Source organism: Lepidochelys olivacea (assembly GCF_965140295.1).
Source record: "Lepidochelys olivacea isolate rLepOli2 genome assembly, chromosome: 6".
NCBI classification, from domain to species: Eukaryota; Metazoa; Chordata; order Testudines; family Cheloniidae; genus Lepidochelys; species Lepidochelys olivacea.
Window position 1 is genome coordinate 4,628,356 of NC_140416.1, and position 18,726 is coordinate 4,647,081.

The 18,726-nt window shown below is 43.3% G+C and overlaps 1 pseudogene across 1 annotated transcript in view; it reads right to left on the bottom strand.

Annotated features, from left to right (window-relative positions):
- Positions 1–629: 629 nt before the first annotated feature.
- The window catches only part of LOC311522646 (up-regulator of cell proliferation pseudogene), a 32,498-nt pseudogene continuing 14,401 nt past the window's right edge, over positions 630–18,726 (bottom strand). The window contains exon 3 of the transcript in view: positions 630–5,289. The product of the transcript in view is annotated as an up-regulator of cell proliferation pseudogene (transcript). The remainder of the gene's footprint in view (positions 5,290–18,726) is intronic.

Here is an 18,726-nt window from a genome sequence, read left to right on the forward strand (position 1 = left end):
TATATCTGATGGATATCTAGGCAGAGTAGGTGAGTTCATGTAAATACAATTTCCTCCTAAAGTCTCTCCCGCTCCCAGCTAGCTGTCATGGGAGAACTCATTCGGACCCTGTTTACATAGTTATGTTAGGAAGAAGCTTCTCCTCTAAACATGTTTCTATACAATTTCCATTAGATGGTTTCTTGCACCTCCCACTGAGACATCTTGTAATAGCCACTGTCAGAGACAGGATGGATCACTGGTTTGATCCAGTACAGTAGGAAGATGAGATACAGAGCTAGATGGCCTTTAGGTCTGATCCAATACAGCAAGGATGTGGGATACTAGGCTATATGGGTGATTGGTCTGATCCAGTACTGCAGAGAGGTGGGGTTACCAGGCTAGATGGGCTGTTATTCTGGTTCAGCAAGGACACAGGGATACACGGACTATCAGTTTGCTTTGGTATGGCTGTTCCTGTGCAGCAGCCTTGCACTAACTGGAAGATGTGACCTGCAATTGATTTTTTTTTAGTTTTCAATTTTAAAAAACGATACAGGCTGTCAGATTTGTTCATATTCCGTTTTTTAAAATTAAGGGTTTTGTTTTGTTGAAGTGTATCCTATTTAAAGAGACTCTTGGCAGGTCTATTATTTCATGTAAAACGCTTCCTTTAGGCTCTTCAGAACCTGCTCTTTAGTTATATTTTTCCAGTCTCCTGGAAGTTCTGCTGCTTTAGCACCATACGCTCTAGCTAACTGGTCATTGAATGATTTGAAAACAAATTTCCAGAAATCAGAAGCATCAATACTGGGATCAGGCTGAATGTGCCAGTCTGGGTAGTAATCGCGGTAATCTTTGTAGGGATGAAATTTCCCATCTGCGGCTGCAGTTCGGAATTCACGATTGGAAACCACATCAGAGGAGCATATGGAATGCTCAAGCTTTTGTGAATCACAGTCCCTGAAGTTCCCTAACCCTTTGGGTCGATGGACTGATACAAAATGCTCTTTATGGTCAGTGCCTCCTGCTTCACAGGGGGCTTCACAGAACGGACACTGCTTCCCACAGCCAAACACTCGCTTGAAGATCTCATCCTGGGGTTTCACTGACAGGCTGGAGAGTTTGGTCTTAAGTTCCAAATGATTAAACTGGGTTAAGATTTGTTGTTCCAGCTCCAGAAGGAAGATTTCAATGTTACCAGAAAGCTGCTCAATTTTTGCTGTGTTTTTAAACTGTACTCCAACCAAGCTATTGCTGGAAATGGCCAGGTCCTGCTGCAGCTCTTTGCAAAAGCTGTCTAAAACGGCAGAAACTGTGTTATTGTTTTTATTTATGGAGTTTTTCAGAACTCGCTTGATTTTATTTATTATTCTGGATAGAATCCCTTTCTCCAAATCTCTCAAACTTGCCTTCCCTCCATAGTGGTCTATCAGACATCTCTGTATGCAGGATTTGACAAACTCTTCATAGTTACTTTTGTATTTCACATAGTTGTCAAAGTTCATCTCTTCCAGCAGCTTCTTTAGCAAAAAGAACTGAAAGAAGCTTCGGCTGGCGTATTCAAGGGCCTGTTCACTGCTGAGAAAATTGTCAACTATTTCTAGTCCGAGCCTTTTGTTGACATAACCCACCAGGGCAGGTTTGAGACACTGATCACAGAAATTCCTCGCCCTCGTTTGGCTTTCCTTCTTTTCCAAATAGAGATCAGTAAATATGGAGAAATAATGAGGTTTCAGCTTCTCCAGACGTTGCTGAGGATCGTTTTCTTTGATAAAATCTTCATGCATCTTCTGAAATGCCCAAGCTGCTTCCCCCAAACATGACGCTTCAGGTCAACTTCAAACAAAGGAGAAGTGTGAAGTTTCTCAATCTCCTCCTCTTTTAACCTCTCATTAACCATATGCAGCAGTTCTCTGCAATAGGTTTCATCATAGTCTGTTTTGGATTTAACTTTTTCTTCAATGTATTTCTTGCATTCAGTCATTAAAGATAGAGCAAGCTCTTCAGTTTTACAGTAACATTCCTGTGAGAAGTATTCTACAACTGCTCTGGTCCATTTTAGGTTTAAGTATTCCTTCTTCATTGTGAAAGACTTCATTCTATAATCCAGCAGGCTTTTTGCATGTTGCAGTATCTGTCTGACAGCACCCGCTCTGTGCTTCAGATCCTTTCTCAGCTGGAGATCCATATCTTGAACAACTTGACATTTCTGTAAAGTACAGAGCGTTAACTCTGACAAGGTTTCTCGCCACATTGTTTCAAATTCTTTTTTCAGTTTCTCATAGTCGAGTTTATCTTCTCTGTTTCGGCATTCAGCCAAGAGTCTGGCAACTTCCCCTTCAATTTTCTGCTTGTGCTGTACTCTTCGTATTCGAATTGCTTCCTCACAGTTACTGGTTTTCAAGTTCTCTTTTGAGGCTATTCGTGCTCCTTTTGAAATTTTCTCTGTACTTTTCTATCAGGTTCAAATTTGGAGCTTCGCCTTTAAAATACTGTTCTATGTTATTCAAGAGCTTCTGCTCTCCCTGCTGTAGTTTCCCTTGTGCTTCCATTTTTAAGCTGTGAAAGAGATCACCCTCTAGTGTCTCTGGCAGTTGATTCTGGATAAAAGTTTCTTTTTCAGATATCCAGAGATACATCTCCTTGCGAAAACCCCATTCCCATTCAGAATACTTCACAGACAGCAGGTTATAGGCTTCAGCTACAAGGCTGTTTCTAAAGCTAAAGATGAAGTTCTCATGTTTCACTGACTTCCACAAGCTCTTCAACCATACAATAAAATCAGCTCTTTTCCGTGAACGGTTCTCTATGAATTCAAACAGGTATTTCTTTAGCTCACACACACTCTCACTGTATCCAGTGTTTACGGGAGCCATGGGAGGGACTTCATGCCACAAGCCAGGCATGTACCAATTGTGTTTTTCTGGGTCATACTCCATAATATCAGAAAATGTCATTTCCCTGCTTTGCTTTTCCATCCTTGCTGCAGCTTTGGTCATTTCATTCAGCTGCTCCAGGAGGTGTTTCCTGTCCCTCATGTTTTGAACATGAGCAGACACATCGCTGACGTTCTGGTGCACAAACTGGCAGTTTGGCTGTTCTCTGTTCTGAGAAATGCATGGACCACAATTTGCAGAACATCCTTCATTTCTGTGGCATTCTCCATGGCCATGTTAACGATGGTGATGTCACTCAGTCCAATCACCAGGGTGGCCAGCTCATTGTCATGTTGATACCTGTCTTCCAGTGCTGTTTGTTCAGGGGCCTTCAGACCTTCAGTGTCTATCACCAGGATGAAATCACAGCCAAGCAGCTCCTGAACAGCTTCTGTAACTTTAATGAGCGTCATGAAGACTCCTCGCGCACTTCGACCGCTACTCACTGCAAACTGCAGGCCGAACATGGTGTTGAGAGGATGGATTTCCCAGTGCTCTGCACTCTCAGCACTGTTATAACCACCATTCTGGATCTATCCCCTAGCCTGATATGGAGATGAGTTAGAACCTCTACTACCCAGTTCATGGGGATGTTGGAGGCATCTCCATCGATCAGCTCCACAGGAAACCCTTCCAGCAGCAGGTCAGCTGCTATGCATGGGAGACGGGTGAAATGTCTTTGGCTTTCTTCCATTTTCCCTTCTTTAACCATTGAGCATTCAGCGTCATAGAACTGCCCCCACTCACGCATGAAATGCTCCACCCCCAAGGAACTATCAGATATTAATTCATCTAATTCCTCCAGCTGTTTTTGGTCCACTCCTGGAGTTTCACATTTCTCTTTATAGTCCGCCCGCATTTCAGAAAGATTCCCCCTAGCAATATTATCCAGGCTAAATTTCATCCATTTCAGAAAGTAATGTTTCTCCACTGGCTTCAGCTGTACTATTCCATTGATAAACTTAGTCAAACCATTAGTACGGTCACACTGATTCTGCTGTCTGCGTATCTCTAACCATTTCTGTTTCAGCTCAGATTTATAATTTTCAGTGGCCATGACCCCTTGCCTTTTCATTCGGCACATCTCTTCTTCCATTTTAGTCAAGTTTTTCCATAGGTCTCCTTGCAGGCTCAGCATTTCCCTTTTGTATTTTGCCCCATCTCTTATTTCTGCAGTGATTTCTTCAGTATATTTGCTCACACATTGACATGCCTGACAGTCCTCATTCACCAGGATTCCTAGGTCAGGTGCCGTCACAGCCATGGCTTCCAAACTCACTGTCTTCAGAGATGAATTCACTATGGTTCCTATGGTGGACTGCACCTTTTTCACAAATCCTGCATTATTCATGGTACGATCTTTCACCAGTAGCTGTGATTTGCTCAGCTTCAACACTGAGGACAGCTTATTAAGGAATCCCAGAGTTTCTTTGGGTTTCTTATTCTTGTAGTTGAGGATGAAGTAATATTTAGAGCTGGATTCTTTCCAAGATGATATCAGTGCCTATTCTCTCTCACCGATGCTCTCGGTAACTATGAACACTGCGGAGGAGACCTCTGTTCAAAAGCTAAACTGTAGCCAGTGGGACTCAATGCCTCCACGCAGATTTATAACTGCAATGGGTTCTGGGAAAAGATCAGAATTTTCCGTCCCCCCAGGGAAATACCAGGAAATCTCAACCAGCCCATCTGCGATTTTCCGAAGGAAGTTCCCAGACTCCATGTCCCGCACTGATAAAGAAATCGTGGTGCTGCTGGGAGGGGCTGAGAACCTCATTGAGGAGGTGGGACTTGGAGAAGCTGCAGCTCCCCATCCACACAAAAGAAATGGTTGGCATTGATGTGAGCATCAAGCTCTCCTCTCTGAACCCTCTGCTCTCTGCCAGGGAGTGCGGCCTCCACTTCCGCACAATGTCCCTCATGGCCCACAGTATTAGGGTGCACTTGGGGGTGTCAAGGGTGAGTAGCAGCAGAGGAAGGGCAAACTGACACATGGACATTTTGGACAGGATCTCCTGCTGTAAGAAACTGTCTGAGCAAAGCAGAACAGCACAGAGAACATCAAGAGGTTGCAGAGAAATTTTCATCTCAGTGTCACTAAAACAGAAAGTGCCATCAATATGCAGCTTCTCCTCATAATCACCCATTTCTTCTGCAGGAGCCTTGTGCCCAATGCTTGTATTTCTGGCCGTCCCATTCAGAGCCATGACCTTCCTCAGGAAATGCCAAGGTAAATCACCTAATGCCTCTGGAATCTTGTTCTTGATGCTTTCTGGGCAGATCTCCAGGACATCCCTCAGCCTGATCTTGATGCTTCTGTGCTTCTCCAGATTTAATCTGGACAGAACATCTTGAAATGCTTTACTTCTTTCTGCAGAAGGAAGTTAAAACAAACCAAAATTTCAGAGCAGAAAATGGTGACTTTATATACAGTTTACTCATTCCATAGACAGCCTGATGTTTGTAATTTAAAGAAAAGCAGTACCCAGTAAGTAACAGATGACTTATACATCCTGGGTTCAATTCTTCTCTTACTTATATTGGTTTAACAAAAATGAAGCCAATGGGATTACTTCCATGCAAATAAAACATAGTTCTGGCCCACTTTGAACTCCACTAGGTTGGTTTGCATTGTTTGATCCCAATCCTTATCCTCAGCGCAGTGCAGAGTCCACTTGAAAATGGCTTAAGTGGCCAACTGAGAATTTCCTAGAAAATCTTCCAGTATAACCAGCTCTATGACATCCCAGCTCACAGCTACTGGAGGAGGGGGCATAGACTCAGGACCCTGTCTCTGTGGTGATCCCAGAAGCTGGAATGATCCCTTGGCTGCTCTAAGCTGCTGCTCAGGATCAGACTGGTGCCTGGCAGTCTGAGGATCAGGCGGCTGTGATGGTAGCCTACACCCGTCACCCTGAGCTGTGCTGGGCATCAATGGCTCATCCGGAGGATCTGACCCTTTATTTCCCTTTCAGCAGTCAGTGCAGATTACGCCTTCTGGGAAGACTCATTTTTGATTTTCTTCATATCTTCCTCCATCTCTTTGCTGGGACATGTCTTTTACAGGTGTAGCTAACAGCACTGTGGCTTTGCTTACCTCCCAGCGACCAAATCAGTCCCTTCACTCACGCTACTTCCTCTCTCCTTTTGGGGAGCTGTGAGGACTGTCATTACTAACAAAGCAAATTCACCCACATTGCAACATGGGGAGCTAATGCGAAGACACCTCCAGGCCAGTCCTGGTACGGTAATGTCTCCAGTGCAGTGTTAGGGTATTTGGACCTGATAAACGATTAACCCGTTTATTATGTGTTATAGAGACATTATTAAGGTCACAAGAGCAAACTATTCCGCTGCACAGGAAAGATAGGAAGAGTGGCAAGAGACCACCCTGGCTTAACCAGGAGATCTTCCATGATCTAAAAATAAAAAAAAAGAGTCCTACAAAAAGTGGAAACTAGGTCAGATGACAAAGGATGAATACAAACAAACAACACAAGTATGAAGGGGCAAAATTAGAAAGGCCAAGGCACAAAAGGAAATCAAACAAGCTAGAGACATAAAGGGTAACAAGAAAACATTCTACAAATACATGAGAAGCAAGAGGAAGACCAAGGACAGAGTAGGCCCATTACTCAAAGAAGACAAAAAAGGAATAACAAAAAATGTGGAAATGGCAGACGTGCTTAATGGCTTCTTTGTTTCGGTTTTCACCAAGAAGGTTGGTGGCGATTGGACGCCTAACATAGTGAACACCAGTGAAAATGGGGTAGGTTCAAAACAGGAAAGAGCAAGGTGAAAATTACTTAGACAAGTGAGATGTCTTCAAGTCACTAGAGCCCAATGAAGTGCATCCTAGAATACACAAGGAGCTGACTGAGGAGATATCTGAGCCATTAGCTATTATCTTTGAAAAGTCATGGAAGACGGGTGATATTCCAGAAGACTGGAAAAGGGCACATATAGTGCCTATCTATAAAAAGGGAAATAAGGACAACCCAGGGAATTACAGACCAGTCAGCTTAACTTCTGGACCCGGAAAGATAATGGAGCAAATAATGAAGGAATCAATTTGCAAACATCTAGAAGATAATAAGGCAATATGTAATAGTCAGCATGGATTTGTAAAGAACAAATCATATCAAACTGACTCGATAGTTTTCTTTGACAGGCTGACGGCCGTGTGGATGGGGGGAAGCGGTAGATGTGGTATATCGAGACTTTAGTAAGGCATCCGATATAGTCTCAAATGACCTTCTCATTAAAAAACTAGGGAAATACAACCTAGATGGAGCTATTATAAGGTTGGTGCATAACTGGTTGGATAACCATTCCCAGAGTAGTTATCAATGGCTCACAGTCATGCTGGAAGGGCACAACGAGTCGGCTTCTGCAAGGATCAGTTCTGGGTCTAGTTCTGTTCAATATAGTCATCAATGATTTAGATAATGGCATAGAGAGTACACTTATAAAATTTGCAGACGATACCAAGGTGGGAGGAGTTGCAAGTGCTTTGGAGGATAGGATAATAATTGAAAAAGAGCTGGACAAACTGGAGAAATGGTCTGAGGTAACTAGGACGAAATTCAATAAGAACAAATGCAAAATATTCCACTTAGGAAGGAACAATCAGTTGGACATGTACAAAATGGAAAATGACTGCCTGGGAAGGATTACTGCAAAAAAGGGATCTAGAGGTCAGAGTGGACCACAAACTAAATATGAGTTAACAGTGTAAGACTGTTGCAAAAAAACCAAACATCATTCTGGGATGTATTAGCAGGAGTGTTGTAAGCAAGACATGCAAAGTAATTCTTCTGCTCCAGTCCACTTTGATTATGCCTCAGCTGGAGTATTGTGTCCAGTTCTGGGTGCCACATTTCAGTAAAGATGTGGACAAACTGGAAAAAGTCCAGAGAAGAGCAACAAAAATGATTCAAGATCTAGAAAGCATGACCTATGAGGGAAGATTGAAAAAATTGGGTTTGTTTAGTCTGGAAAAGAGAAGACTGAGAAGGGACATGATAACAGTTTTCAAGTACCTAAAAGGTTGTTTTAAGGAGGAGGAAGAAAAATTATTTTCCTATCCTCTGATGATTGGACAAGAAGCAATTGGCTTAAATTGCAGCAAGGGAAGTTTTGAGAGGAAATTTTTCCTAATGCCCGAACTGTCAGGGTGGTTAAGCACTGGAATAAATTGCCTAGGGCGGTTGTGGAATCTCCGTCATTGGAGATTTTTAAGAGCAGGTTAGACAAACACCTGTCAGGGGTGGTCTAGATGGTGCTTGGTCCTGCCTTGAGGGCAGGGGACTGGACTTGATGACCTCTCAAGGTCACTTCCAGGCCTATGATTGTATAATGAAGCACCAGCTCTGCTTTAGTTTAGGTTGAGAAGCCCTTTCTACTTAAATGTTATTTCTTCTTAGTGCTGTAAGATCTGTATGCTTACTTGGACTGTCTTGAAATTTGTTGTCTCATGGGGGAACAGGATAGGGTTAGTGACCCAAATTTTGGGGTCATTTGAGCAAGGAGTTCCCTAGGCACAGCTCGTCAAAAACACAGCATTTTGCAAAATCAGCAGTCTTATAATGGAGGGGATTGTGCACCACACAGCTCAAGATCCCCTACTTGATCTCAGTCACTCAGCATTTATTTCAGCCAGTGTGTGGCACTGACTGCCCGTTTGAGGAAGCAAAACTGAAAACATCTATTAAAGGAAACCTTTGTCTTTCTAGAACACTGCATGCAAACACTCATGAGCCAAAGAGATTGAAACGTGCATGGGCTGTGAGCCTAGGCAAGAGTCTTTCCAGACAGTCCACTCTCACAGTAGCTGGATGGCTCAAGTACATTTGAGCCCTACTCTACTCCACAGTATTAACAACCTTCCTCAGAATACCATCCTTGCCACCATGGATGTCACTTTCCTATACACCAATATCCCTCACAATGACAGGATAGCTGCCTGCCCCAAATATTTAAAAGACAATGGACAACCATCAATTATCCATCCCAAACACATAGCCAAACCCATCCAGTTCATCCTCGCCTGTCATAGATTTACCTTCAACAATAAACATTTTGTCCAAAGCATGAGAACAGCCAGGGGTACTAGGATGGCTCCCCAATATGCTAACCTCTTCATGGGTCATCCTGAAGAAGAATTTCTGGAGAAGTGCATCATGAAACCAGTGATATACCTGAGAAATTTTCATCCTATGGGAAGACAGCTTAAACTCCCTCAGACTTCCACCACAACTTCAACAACCACCACCCATCCATTAAACTCTCTCTGGAGCTTTCCCACACTAGCATCAACTTCTGGACACCACAATCAGCTTCAGCAATGGAACCCTACAGACAACCATATACAAGAAACCCATGGATCACCACACCTACCTTCATAGATCTAGTAACCACCCCAACCATACCAAGAAATATGTTATTGACAGCCAGGCACTCAGATACCACAGAATGTGCTCTGAGGAGAAAGTAAGTGATATATACCTTAATGAAGGGATAGCCTATTTTTGTCAAGGTCCAAATTTCTTGGTCAAGGTCCAGTCAAGGTCCAGAATCCAAGAAAAAAAATGTTTAAAAACCCATAATGATAATAAAGAAATAAAAACATTGTGGGGTCCATTCAAAAGCATCTCGCATTCCGGATTTGGCCCACGGTCCACCTATTGACTATTCCTGGCTTAACACACTTGTTGTCGATATTGTGAAGGCCAAAACTATAACCGTGGTCAAAAAAGACCTAGGTAAATTGATGGAAGATAGGTCCATCAATGACTATTAGCCAGGATGGGCAGGGATGGTGTCCCTAGCCTCTCTTTGCCAGAAGTTGGGAATGGGTGACAGGGGATGGATCACTTGATGATTACCTTTTTGATTCATTCCTTCTGAAGCACCGGGCATTGGCCTCTGTCAGAAGACAGAATACTGAGCTAGATGGACTTTGGTCTGACCCAGTATGGCTTTGAATCTAGGCACCTCTGATATGAAAAGTTTACTGAAAGTTAGAAAAGAGATAATCCAGTTGGGGTCATTATGACCTCTGTGTTTTGTAGAAGTTAGTTAGAAAAGATTAGCTAATAGAGTATATTGTGGAGCAGTCCTCTGAAGCCATCTTGAGACACTTTTTTCTGACACCCTTTCTCCCTGGTGGGTGAGCAACTGGCCACTGCAAACCTGCTGTTAATTACTCAATACCATTCCAGATCTTAGGAAAATATCTGGGATGTTCTAAACCTATTGCTTATGTCTCTGCATGCTTAAATCTAATAAACTGCAGTGTTAGATAAAAGCATACTTACTTGCATTTAATCCTTGATCAGACAGAAGTGCTGTGTTCCTATTGATTGATTCCTGACACTACATGGAGTGAAATAGTTAAGTTGCCCCTGCTGTGGGTTCTGAAAACCCCAGGTAACACTCATCATCAAGAGGAAGCTCCCCACAGACCAGGACACACCCACTCAAAGCAGCACCAGACTCTGCCAGAACTGTAGATGCAAAACTTGCAGACATATCTCCATTACTATAATGATCAACATTCCACACAAAACACCTTTCAAGATCCCAGGATCTTATACATACCTATCACATGTAGCACACTTCATCCAGTGCACTAAATGCCCGAATAATGATTATATGGATGAAACAGATAAGCATTATAAACTCAAATGAATATACACAGGAAAATGATAAAAGACAAAAACACCCTATCACCTGTGGGTGAACACTTTTCATAAAGTAATCACTCTATATCTGACCTATCAGACCCAATCCTCAAAGGCAACTTGCACAGCATTTTCAAAAGAAGAACCAGGGAGCTTACATTCATTACTCTGCTGGACACCAAATCATGGATTATGGACATCATGGATTGAACAGAGACACTAGATTTATGGTTTATTAAAACAATCTGTAATCCACTAACCCCTTCTTTTTTTCCTATGTTTGCAGCGGTGCTAATGGCCCATTCTACTTTGAATGGTGCCTTACATTATCTGCTAACTAATTATGCTAAATAATCTGTTCCATCTTGCATTTTGCTCTGACATTGGGAGTAATGTTCCCAGACCTGAAGAAGAGCTCTTTGTGGCTCAAAAGCTTGTCACTCTCACCAACAGAAGTTGGTCTAAGAAAAGATATTTCCTCACCCACATTGACTTTCCAATATCCTGGGATCTACCCAGCTACAACTACGCTGCAGACAACCCTATGCTTGTCAGAAATCTGAGAATAATCTCTAGGAATATTGACAGGTTTCAGAGTATCAGCCGTGTTAGTCTGTATTCGCAAAAAGAAAAGGAGTCCTTCTGGCACCTTGAGACTAACCAATTTATTTGAGCGTAAGCTTTCGTGAGCTACAGCTCACTTCATTGGATGCATTCAGTGGAAAATACAGTGAGGAGATTTATGTACACACAGAACATGAAAAAAATGGGTGTTATCATACACACTCACTTAAGATGAGCTATTACCAGCAGGAGAGTGGGGGCAGAGGGTGAGGGGAAGAAAACCATTCTTGATAACTGCTGGAAATGGCCCGCCTTGCTTATCACTACTAAAGGTTTTCTCCCGTGCCCACCCCCCCCAGTGGTAATTATTATTTTCTGCGGGTATCTGCTGCTGTTCTTGTGACACAGTGCCTTCTGGTGGGCAAAAGGTGGAATGCAGCAACATTTTGGCAGAAGCTTTTTTTTTTCTTCACAAAAAATTAAAGATATGCATGGCTTATTAATTATGCATGCCTACAGTAGTACAGAATTCCTCCAGGAGTAACGTTTGGCGAAAACCTGATTTCACAACAGCTGTTCCTTTGTGGAAGATTTTCTTCTTTGATGAAACACAAATGTCTCATGATTACAAAAATCCCATTCCCCATGCACCAAGTGAACACTCCAAGGGTTGAAATGCAGTACTATTCAAGTTCAAAATCTTGGTCTTTATCTTCAAGGTGCTCAATGGCCTTGGCCTAGTCTATCTAAAAAAATCAACTAACGCTACAGGACAAAGACTGTGGTCAACATTTAGTCTTGTCTGCCACAGTGAAATGGAATTCTTTACAAGGTAAAGCTCATCTAGGTAGGAGACAGAGTTTCCTTGAAAAGGTGACCAATAATTTAAATCTGATTGAATATCAGATGAGGAGTGAGCAGAGGGATTCAAAGAGGAAAGTGATGGGTTCAAATCAACAGGTAGAGAACATGCTTTTAGCAGCTCAACCTCAATACATTATTTCTTTAAAAAAATGCTTGTGGATACACTGGACACAGAAATATTTTGGATTGCTTTTTCCCAAAATTGGCATTTCTGAATTGTTTGGGATATATACTCAATGTGTGTCCACCTCAGATACCCATCCTACCTGACCTTCAATGAAATTGAGGAATTCAACATTAAAAATTAAACGTTGTTTTAAAACTAAGTATTTTAAATACTTGTGGCACCTTAGAGACTAACAAATTTATTTATATGCTCAAATAAATTGGTTCGTCTCTAAGGTGCCACAAGTCCTCCTTTTCTTTTTGCGAATACAGACTAACACGGCTGCTACTCTGAAACCTATTTTACATACATTATTCTTCCTCTATAATGTGGTCATGGCCTTTCCAGTGTGCAGTAAATCAGTTACTGAATTTGCGAACTGATGGTAGTTGGCTTATTTAGGCACATTATGGTACCTTTCCTCAGTCCTCAAGTCCATGCAGTTCCATCCCCCCTCTTGAGTCACATGAGCTTGGGGAGGAGAGAAACTACGGAGACAACCCAGAAACTCAGCTGAGGGGGACTGGGGCATGCAGCTCTAATGAGGACCTGCAGATTCGGATGGTGTCATCAATCACACGTTCATAGAATCATAGAATCATAGAATATCAGGGTTGGAAGGGACCTCAGGAGGTCATCTAGTCCAACCCCCTGCTCAAAGCAGGACCAATCCCCAATTAAATCATCCCAGCCAGGGCTTTGTCAAGCCTGACCGTGAAAACTTCTAAGGAAGGAGATTCTACCACCTCCAAAGGGAACGCATTCCAGTGTTTCACCACCCTCCGAGTGAAAAAGTTTTTCCTAATATCCAACCTAAACCTCCCCCACTGCAACTTGAGACCATTACTCCTTGTCCTGTCCTCTTCTACCACTGAGAATAGTCTAGAACCATCCTCTCTGGAACCACCTCTCAGGTAGTTGAAAGCAGCTATCAAATCCCCCCTCATTCTTCTCTTCTGCAGACTAAACAATCCCAGTTCCCTCAGCCTCTCCTCATAAGTCATGTGTTCCAGACTCCTAATCATTTTTGTTGCCCTTCGCCGGACTCTCTCCAATTTATCCACATCCTTCTTGTAGTGTGGGGCCCAAAACTGGACACAGTACTTCAGATGAGGCCTCACCAATGTGGAATAGAGGGGGACGATCACGTCCCTCGATCTGCTCGCTATGCCCCTACTTATACATCCCAAAATGCCACTGGCCTTCTTGGCAACAAGGGCACACTGCTGACTCATATCCAGCTTCTCGTCCACTGTCACCCCTAGGTCCTTTTCCGCAGAACTGCTGCCTAGCCATTCGGTCCCTAGTCTGTAGCTGTGCATTGGGTTTTTCCGTCCTAAGTGCAGGACCCTGCACTTATCCTTATTAAACCTCATCAGATTTCTTTTGGCCCAATCCTCCAATTTGTCTAGGTCCCTCTGCATCCTATCCCTGCCCTCCAGCATATCTACCACTCCTCCCAGTTTAGTATCATCCGCAAATTTGATGAGACTGCAATCCACACCATCCTCCAGATCATTTATGAAGATATTGAACAAAACCAGCCCCAGGACTGACCCCGGGGCACTCCACTTGACACCGGCTGCCAACTAGACATGGAGCCATTGATCACTACACGTTGAGCCCGACAATCTAGCCAACTTTCTACCCACCTTATAGTGCATTCATCCAGCCCATACTTCTTTAACTTGCTGACAAGAATACTGTGGGAGACCATGTCAAAACCTTTGCTAAAGTCAAGAAACAACACATCCACTGCTTTCCCTTCATCCACAGAACCAGTAATCTCATCATAGAAGGCGATTAGATTAGTCAGGCATGACCTTCCCTTGGTGAATCCATGCTGACTGTTCCTGATCACTTTCCTCTCATGTAAGTGCTTCAGGATTGAATCTTTGAGGACCTGCTCCATGATTTTTCCGGGGACTGAGGTGAAAACCCGTTGTGGGTTTTTTATATATTTTCACTCTAGACATTAGTAGTATACAGCTCAATAGGATTCATCAATATATATATTTTTACAGGTTTCCACACCCTCTTTTGTCCTCCAGTTTCATATGTTGACACATACACATTTGGCACTGTTGACCATTTTTGAAGGAAAAAAAAAGTATTTTTTCCTTTTCACAAGGCATATTTATTAGAGATGACCTGAAGAAGTCTTCTTCTGAAAGCAGTGAAATTGAGAAAGCCTTTACAAAATACATACACCACAGGAAGCTGAGTATTTTGTACATTCTGCAAAATGTGTTTTGCCAGGGAAAAAAAGACAAATGATTATTTTAAAAACAAAGTATATGGTTCTCTTTAAAACCATGGAGATAAACTGCAAGTTACAACCCAGGCATGGCAAACGTACCCTGGGAAAACACAATTCTTTTGGGAGGCTTTTGAGGATGCTATCAAAAAGCCCAGAAGTTTCTGCTGGTGGATTTAAATGTTTTAGCACCCGAAGCCTACAGGTTAAGAACAAGCATTTCTCCCCCAGACTGGCCCTATGTATACACCTTGAAAAAAACAGAAAAGTAGTAATTTTTTTAACAATCCTTAGCCATTTTAAAAAAAAAAGAGCATCCCCCTGATAAGCATGTCTAGCCATGTACACAGAAACCTAGCTCTTTTGAAACTCCTCATCAAAGCCAGACCGCATCAAAGGAAGGTTATTCTGTGCTCAGCCTCTGACAACCTGGTAGTGGCCAGCTCTGAAATAGCACTCAACTCTGTAAAAGGAAAAGTCCCCCAGAAACCCTAACAAGTAAGCATGCTAAAAAGAAAATGGGGAATTAGTAAAACACTGAGCGATTACAAAAACCTGTTCCTCAAAAGAATAAAAGATGATTGTAAAACAGATCAGGGGTTTTATCAAACATTTGTTGAGTTTTGCTGTCAGGCATTTTAAATAAAATGGTTGAAAAATTGTACCTCGTTCCTAGCCATCAGCTAGAACAAACACGCCTCTAGTGATGAAACATGCCTCTAGTGATGAAGAAAATATCAGAACCACACCTCCTCACCAATTGGATTCAGAGATGAAAGACGTTCTTGAAAGATCCAGTTTATCAGACTCTGAAAAGGCTAAACTTTACGAGAGGGTCCTACAAAGGTATCTGGTATTGGCCAAGAAGGGTGAAGAGAAAAGACTAAAAGAAGTCTCTTTCTCCCAGAGTAAGAGGAGCAGGGGGCTGGGCCCATGGCCAAAAGGCGGAGGGTCATGGCCCCTTGGCCTCCCCATCTTCCAGCATCCCTGTCACCATGTGGTCATTTTCTGGCAGGGGCATGCCTATGGACAGAACTCTAAGGCTTTCAAGCCATGTGTAGGGCAGCTTGTGTTTGGAACAAAGGAAGCACAGGCTGCATGACAAAAGACTATAAAAGGCAGCTGCATCTTCTCCATTTTGTCTTCAGTCCTGCTTCTTATCTCTGGGTGAACTTTGCTACAAAATGAAGCTCTGAACAAAGGACTGAATGACCCATCCTAGCTGGGGTTGTGTTCCAGAGGGACATTCAAGCCAGCAAACTCACAAGTACTGATAGGAGCCTGATATATGGACTTTCAAATCTTTGTATATATGTAACTGCTTTACCATTTAACATCTATCTTCTTGTTTTTTCTTTTTTCTTTATAATAAACCTGGCTGGCAGAGTGGTATTTTGGGTAGTATCCAAACCTATACTGGCCTGGTGACATGGCTGACCCTTTGGGGTCAGAAGAACATTTTGTATATGTGAGCAGAGTTTTTAGATAACTTCTCACTGTACTGGACGTAGGTGTTGATTGGGAGCCAGAGACTGGAATGCAATTAAGGGGCTGTGTGATTTCATTTTTGCTTCTTGATAACCAGTGTGGGGGATTGGAAGCACAGTTTGTGACTGGTTGGGGAGTTTAACTTCAGTGTTACCCACCAGTCTGGGGAGTATCTGCTCTCCCCTTTGCAGCCTGCCCTGACATTGGCATTTCCAGTGAGGGGTTCCCCTCGCACTGCTGGTCACACCCCGTTTGGACTGTATCAGTTAGTCACCATGCCTTTTGGTTTCTGTGCGGCCGCAGCCACATTTCAGTGACTTACGGACAGGCTGCTGCAATCTCACCACCTATATGCAGCAGCCTACATAGACAATATAGTTGTAGACAGCCTCATGTGGGAAGAACATCTCCAACACCTCACAACCATCTTGCAAGCTATAGGGGAAGCCGGGCACACCATCAACCTAGTCAAGTGCCATCTTGGGCAGCGAGAGGTAACATAGTTGGGGTACAGTGTGGGCCGAGGTACCCTACACCCCCAGTTGGATAAAGTACAAGCCTTAGGGGACTGCCCGGCCCCTATGACAAAAAGGCCGGTAAGCCAAGTCTTGGGCCTAGCAGGATACTATTGCTACTTTGTGCCAAACCTAGCAACGCTCATGTCACCCTTACCCGACCTAAAAAAGAGCTTCCAGCTTCACAAGATACAGTAGTCAGCAGAGTGTGAGAGAGCTTTCCTGGAACTGAAGGATCGACTAACTAGGGATCCCATCCTATTCCACCCAGACTTTGACAGAGCCTTCATATTACAGACTGACGTGTCAGAAATGGGATTGGGAGCAGTGTTTTCTCAAGAAGCTGAGGGAGAGAAGCGTCCAGTTCTTTATTTGAGCAGGAAGTTGTTTCTCTGAGAGCAGAAGTATTCAACGATAGAAAAGGAGGTGTTGGTGGTGAAGTAGGCAATCAATGCACTTAGGTATCATCTACTGGGGAACCCCTTCCATTTGGTCACTGACCACATGCAACTTCGATTGCTTAACATTATGAAGGACATCAATGCCTGGGTCATGAGGTGGTAACTTTCACTGCAGCCCTACGATTTTCAAGTTGGCCACCGACCCGGTAAGGCCCATGCAAATGGCAGACTTCTTTTCCCGAGTGGGCAGTAAAAACCCAGAAGAGAGACCACAACCAGATTCCCTCTTAAAGAGAGGTGTGCATGACGGGGCGCAGTGGTTGCCCTTGTAAGAACCATGACAAGTGCTATGTAAGTGAACTTAGCCAGTATGCCATGTTACCAACTCTTATTGTGAATTTAGAGTTACATGGTGTCTTTGTAAAGTCCAATAGGATCTCCTTATTCCTGGCTTTAAAATCCTGAAATTTCCCATATTAGAAATAATCGCTGTCTCCCATTACTTGAAATGAGATTGATGCCAAACTGCCCTGGGATGAGACGACTATCATTCACTACAGGCTTTGCATGTGAAAGTAAGCCTGCCCCAAATAGAGATGGCTGCCATCTCCCACAGTTTTCCATTATACTGAAGCCAGGGTGCCCTCAGAGACAATGGCCACTTTCTGGACTCTGTGGTTAATGGCTGGACAAGTAACTCTGAGGAACTGGGAGGAACGTGGGAAGCAGGAGACATCCTCATGAGGAGAAGAGGCTATTCAGAGAGGTGGGGGGGAGGACTGAGGAGATCTCAGGGAAATAGGGGGTGAAAGAGGGAAAATATTAGGGGTAAGATACTATAAGGGCAGGGGAGAGGGTGGGAAAATGTGGGGGCAAGTGAATGCAAGGTGGCACTGGGGACAGAAGCCTCTGGGGGGCAATGGGAGGAGTGTGGAGTGGAGGAGGGGACTTAGTGGGGCAGGGAGGGGAAGGGGATAGGATAGGGGTAAAGGAGAGAGATGAAGAGGCACAAAATGGCAGCTCCACCCTTGCAGGGGTTAGGAGTAGATAAGGGGAGTCATCTTCAAGCAGATGGGGGGGAAGTCTGCAGTTTGCATATTTGTTTAGTGTTGAATTTGACCCTAAGGCACTCCACAGACTAAAGCAGGAGGCAGCTTTCCCCTAAAGGCTCACAAACCAGACAAGAAATTTACAAACCGTGAAGTATAGTATAATTATAGTTTTACTCTTGTGATATTTAGGCCAATCTCATGTGTATTTGGTTTTTGAAGGTCCTAATGGATCATTTTTGTAAACTTAAGTGAAGCATGTTGGGTGAAATTCTGGCTCCACTGAAGTCAGTGACAAATTCCTGTTGGAGGAGAGAGGTTCTTCAACAGCCACCCAATAGGAGAAGTGGGGGGAAACAACCTAACTAGTTTGAAGATGGAGCTTGAAAAGTTTATGAATGAAATGATGTCATGGGGTTGCCTATGACAGCAGGGACTGAATTCGATGACCGAGGAGATTCCTTCAAGTCCTATGTTCTATTGACTTCAAAGGCACCAGAATTTCACCCACTGAATTTAGGTACAGTGCAAAAATTATGAGAGGAAATACCGTTAAGTCCTTCTGTCTCCTCCAGCTCCAGGACCGGCTCAATGTACCCTTCTTGCTCCAGCTTTAAGACATCTTTCTGCCTTGACTTTGGAGCTCTCTGTGTCGCTGAATCTTGCTCCTGATTTAAACCATCTGATAGTGAAATTAAAGAAAATAAATTATCGGTACTTCATCAATAATTGACTTTCTCACTAGACACAAACACATGTATTTTCTTCCCCGTTTGTGTGAATACAAACAAACTGAAAATGTGGAAGGATCACTGCTAA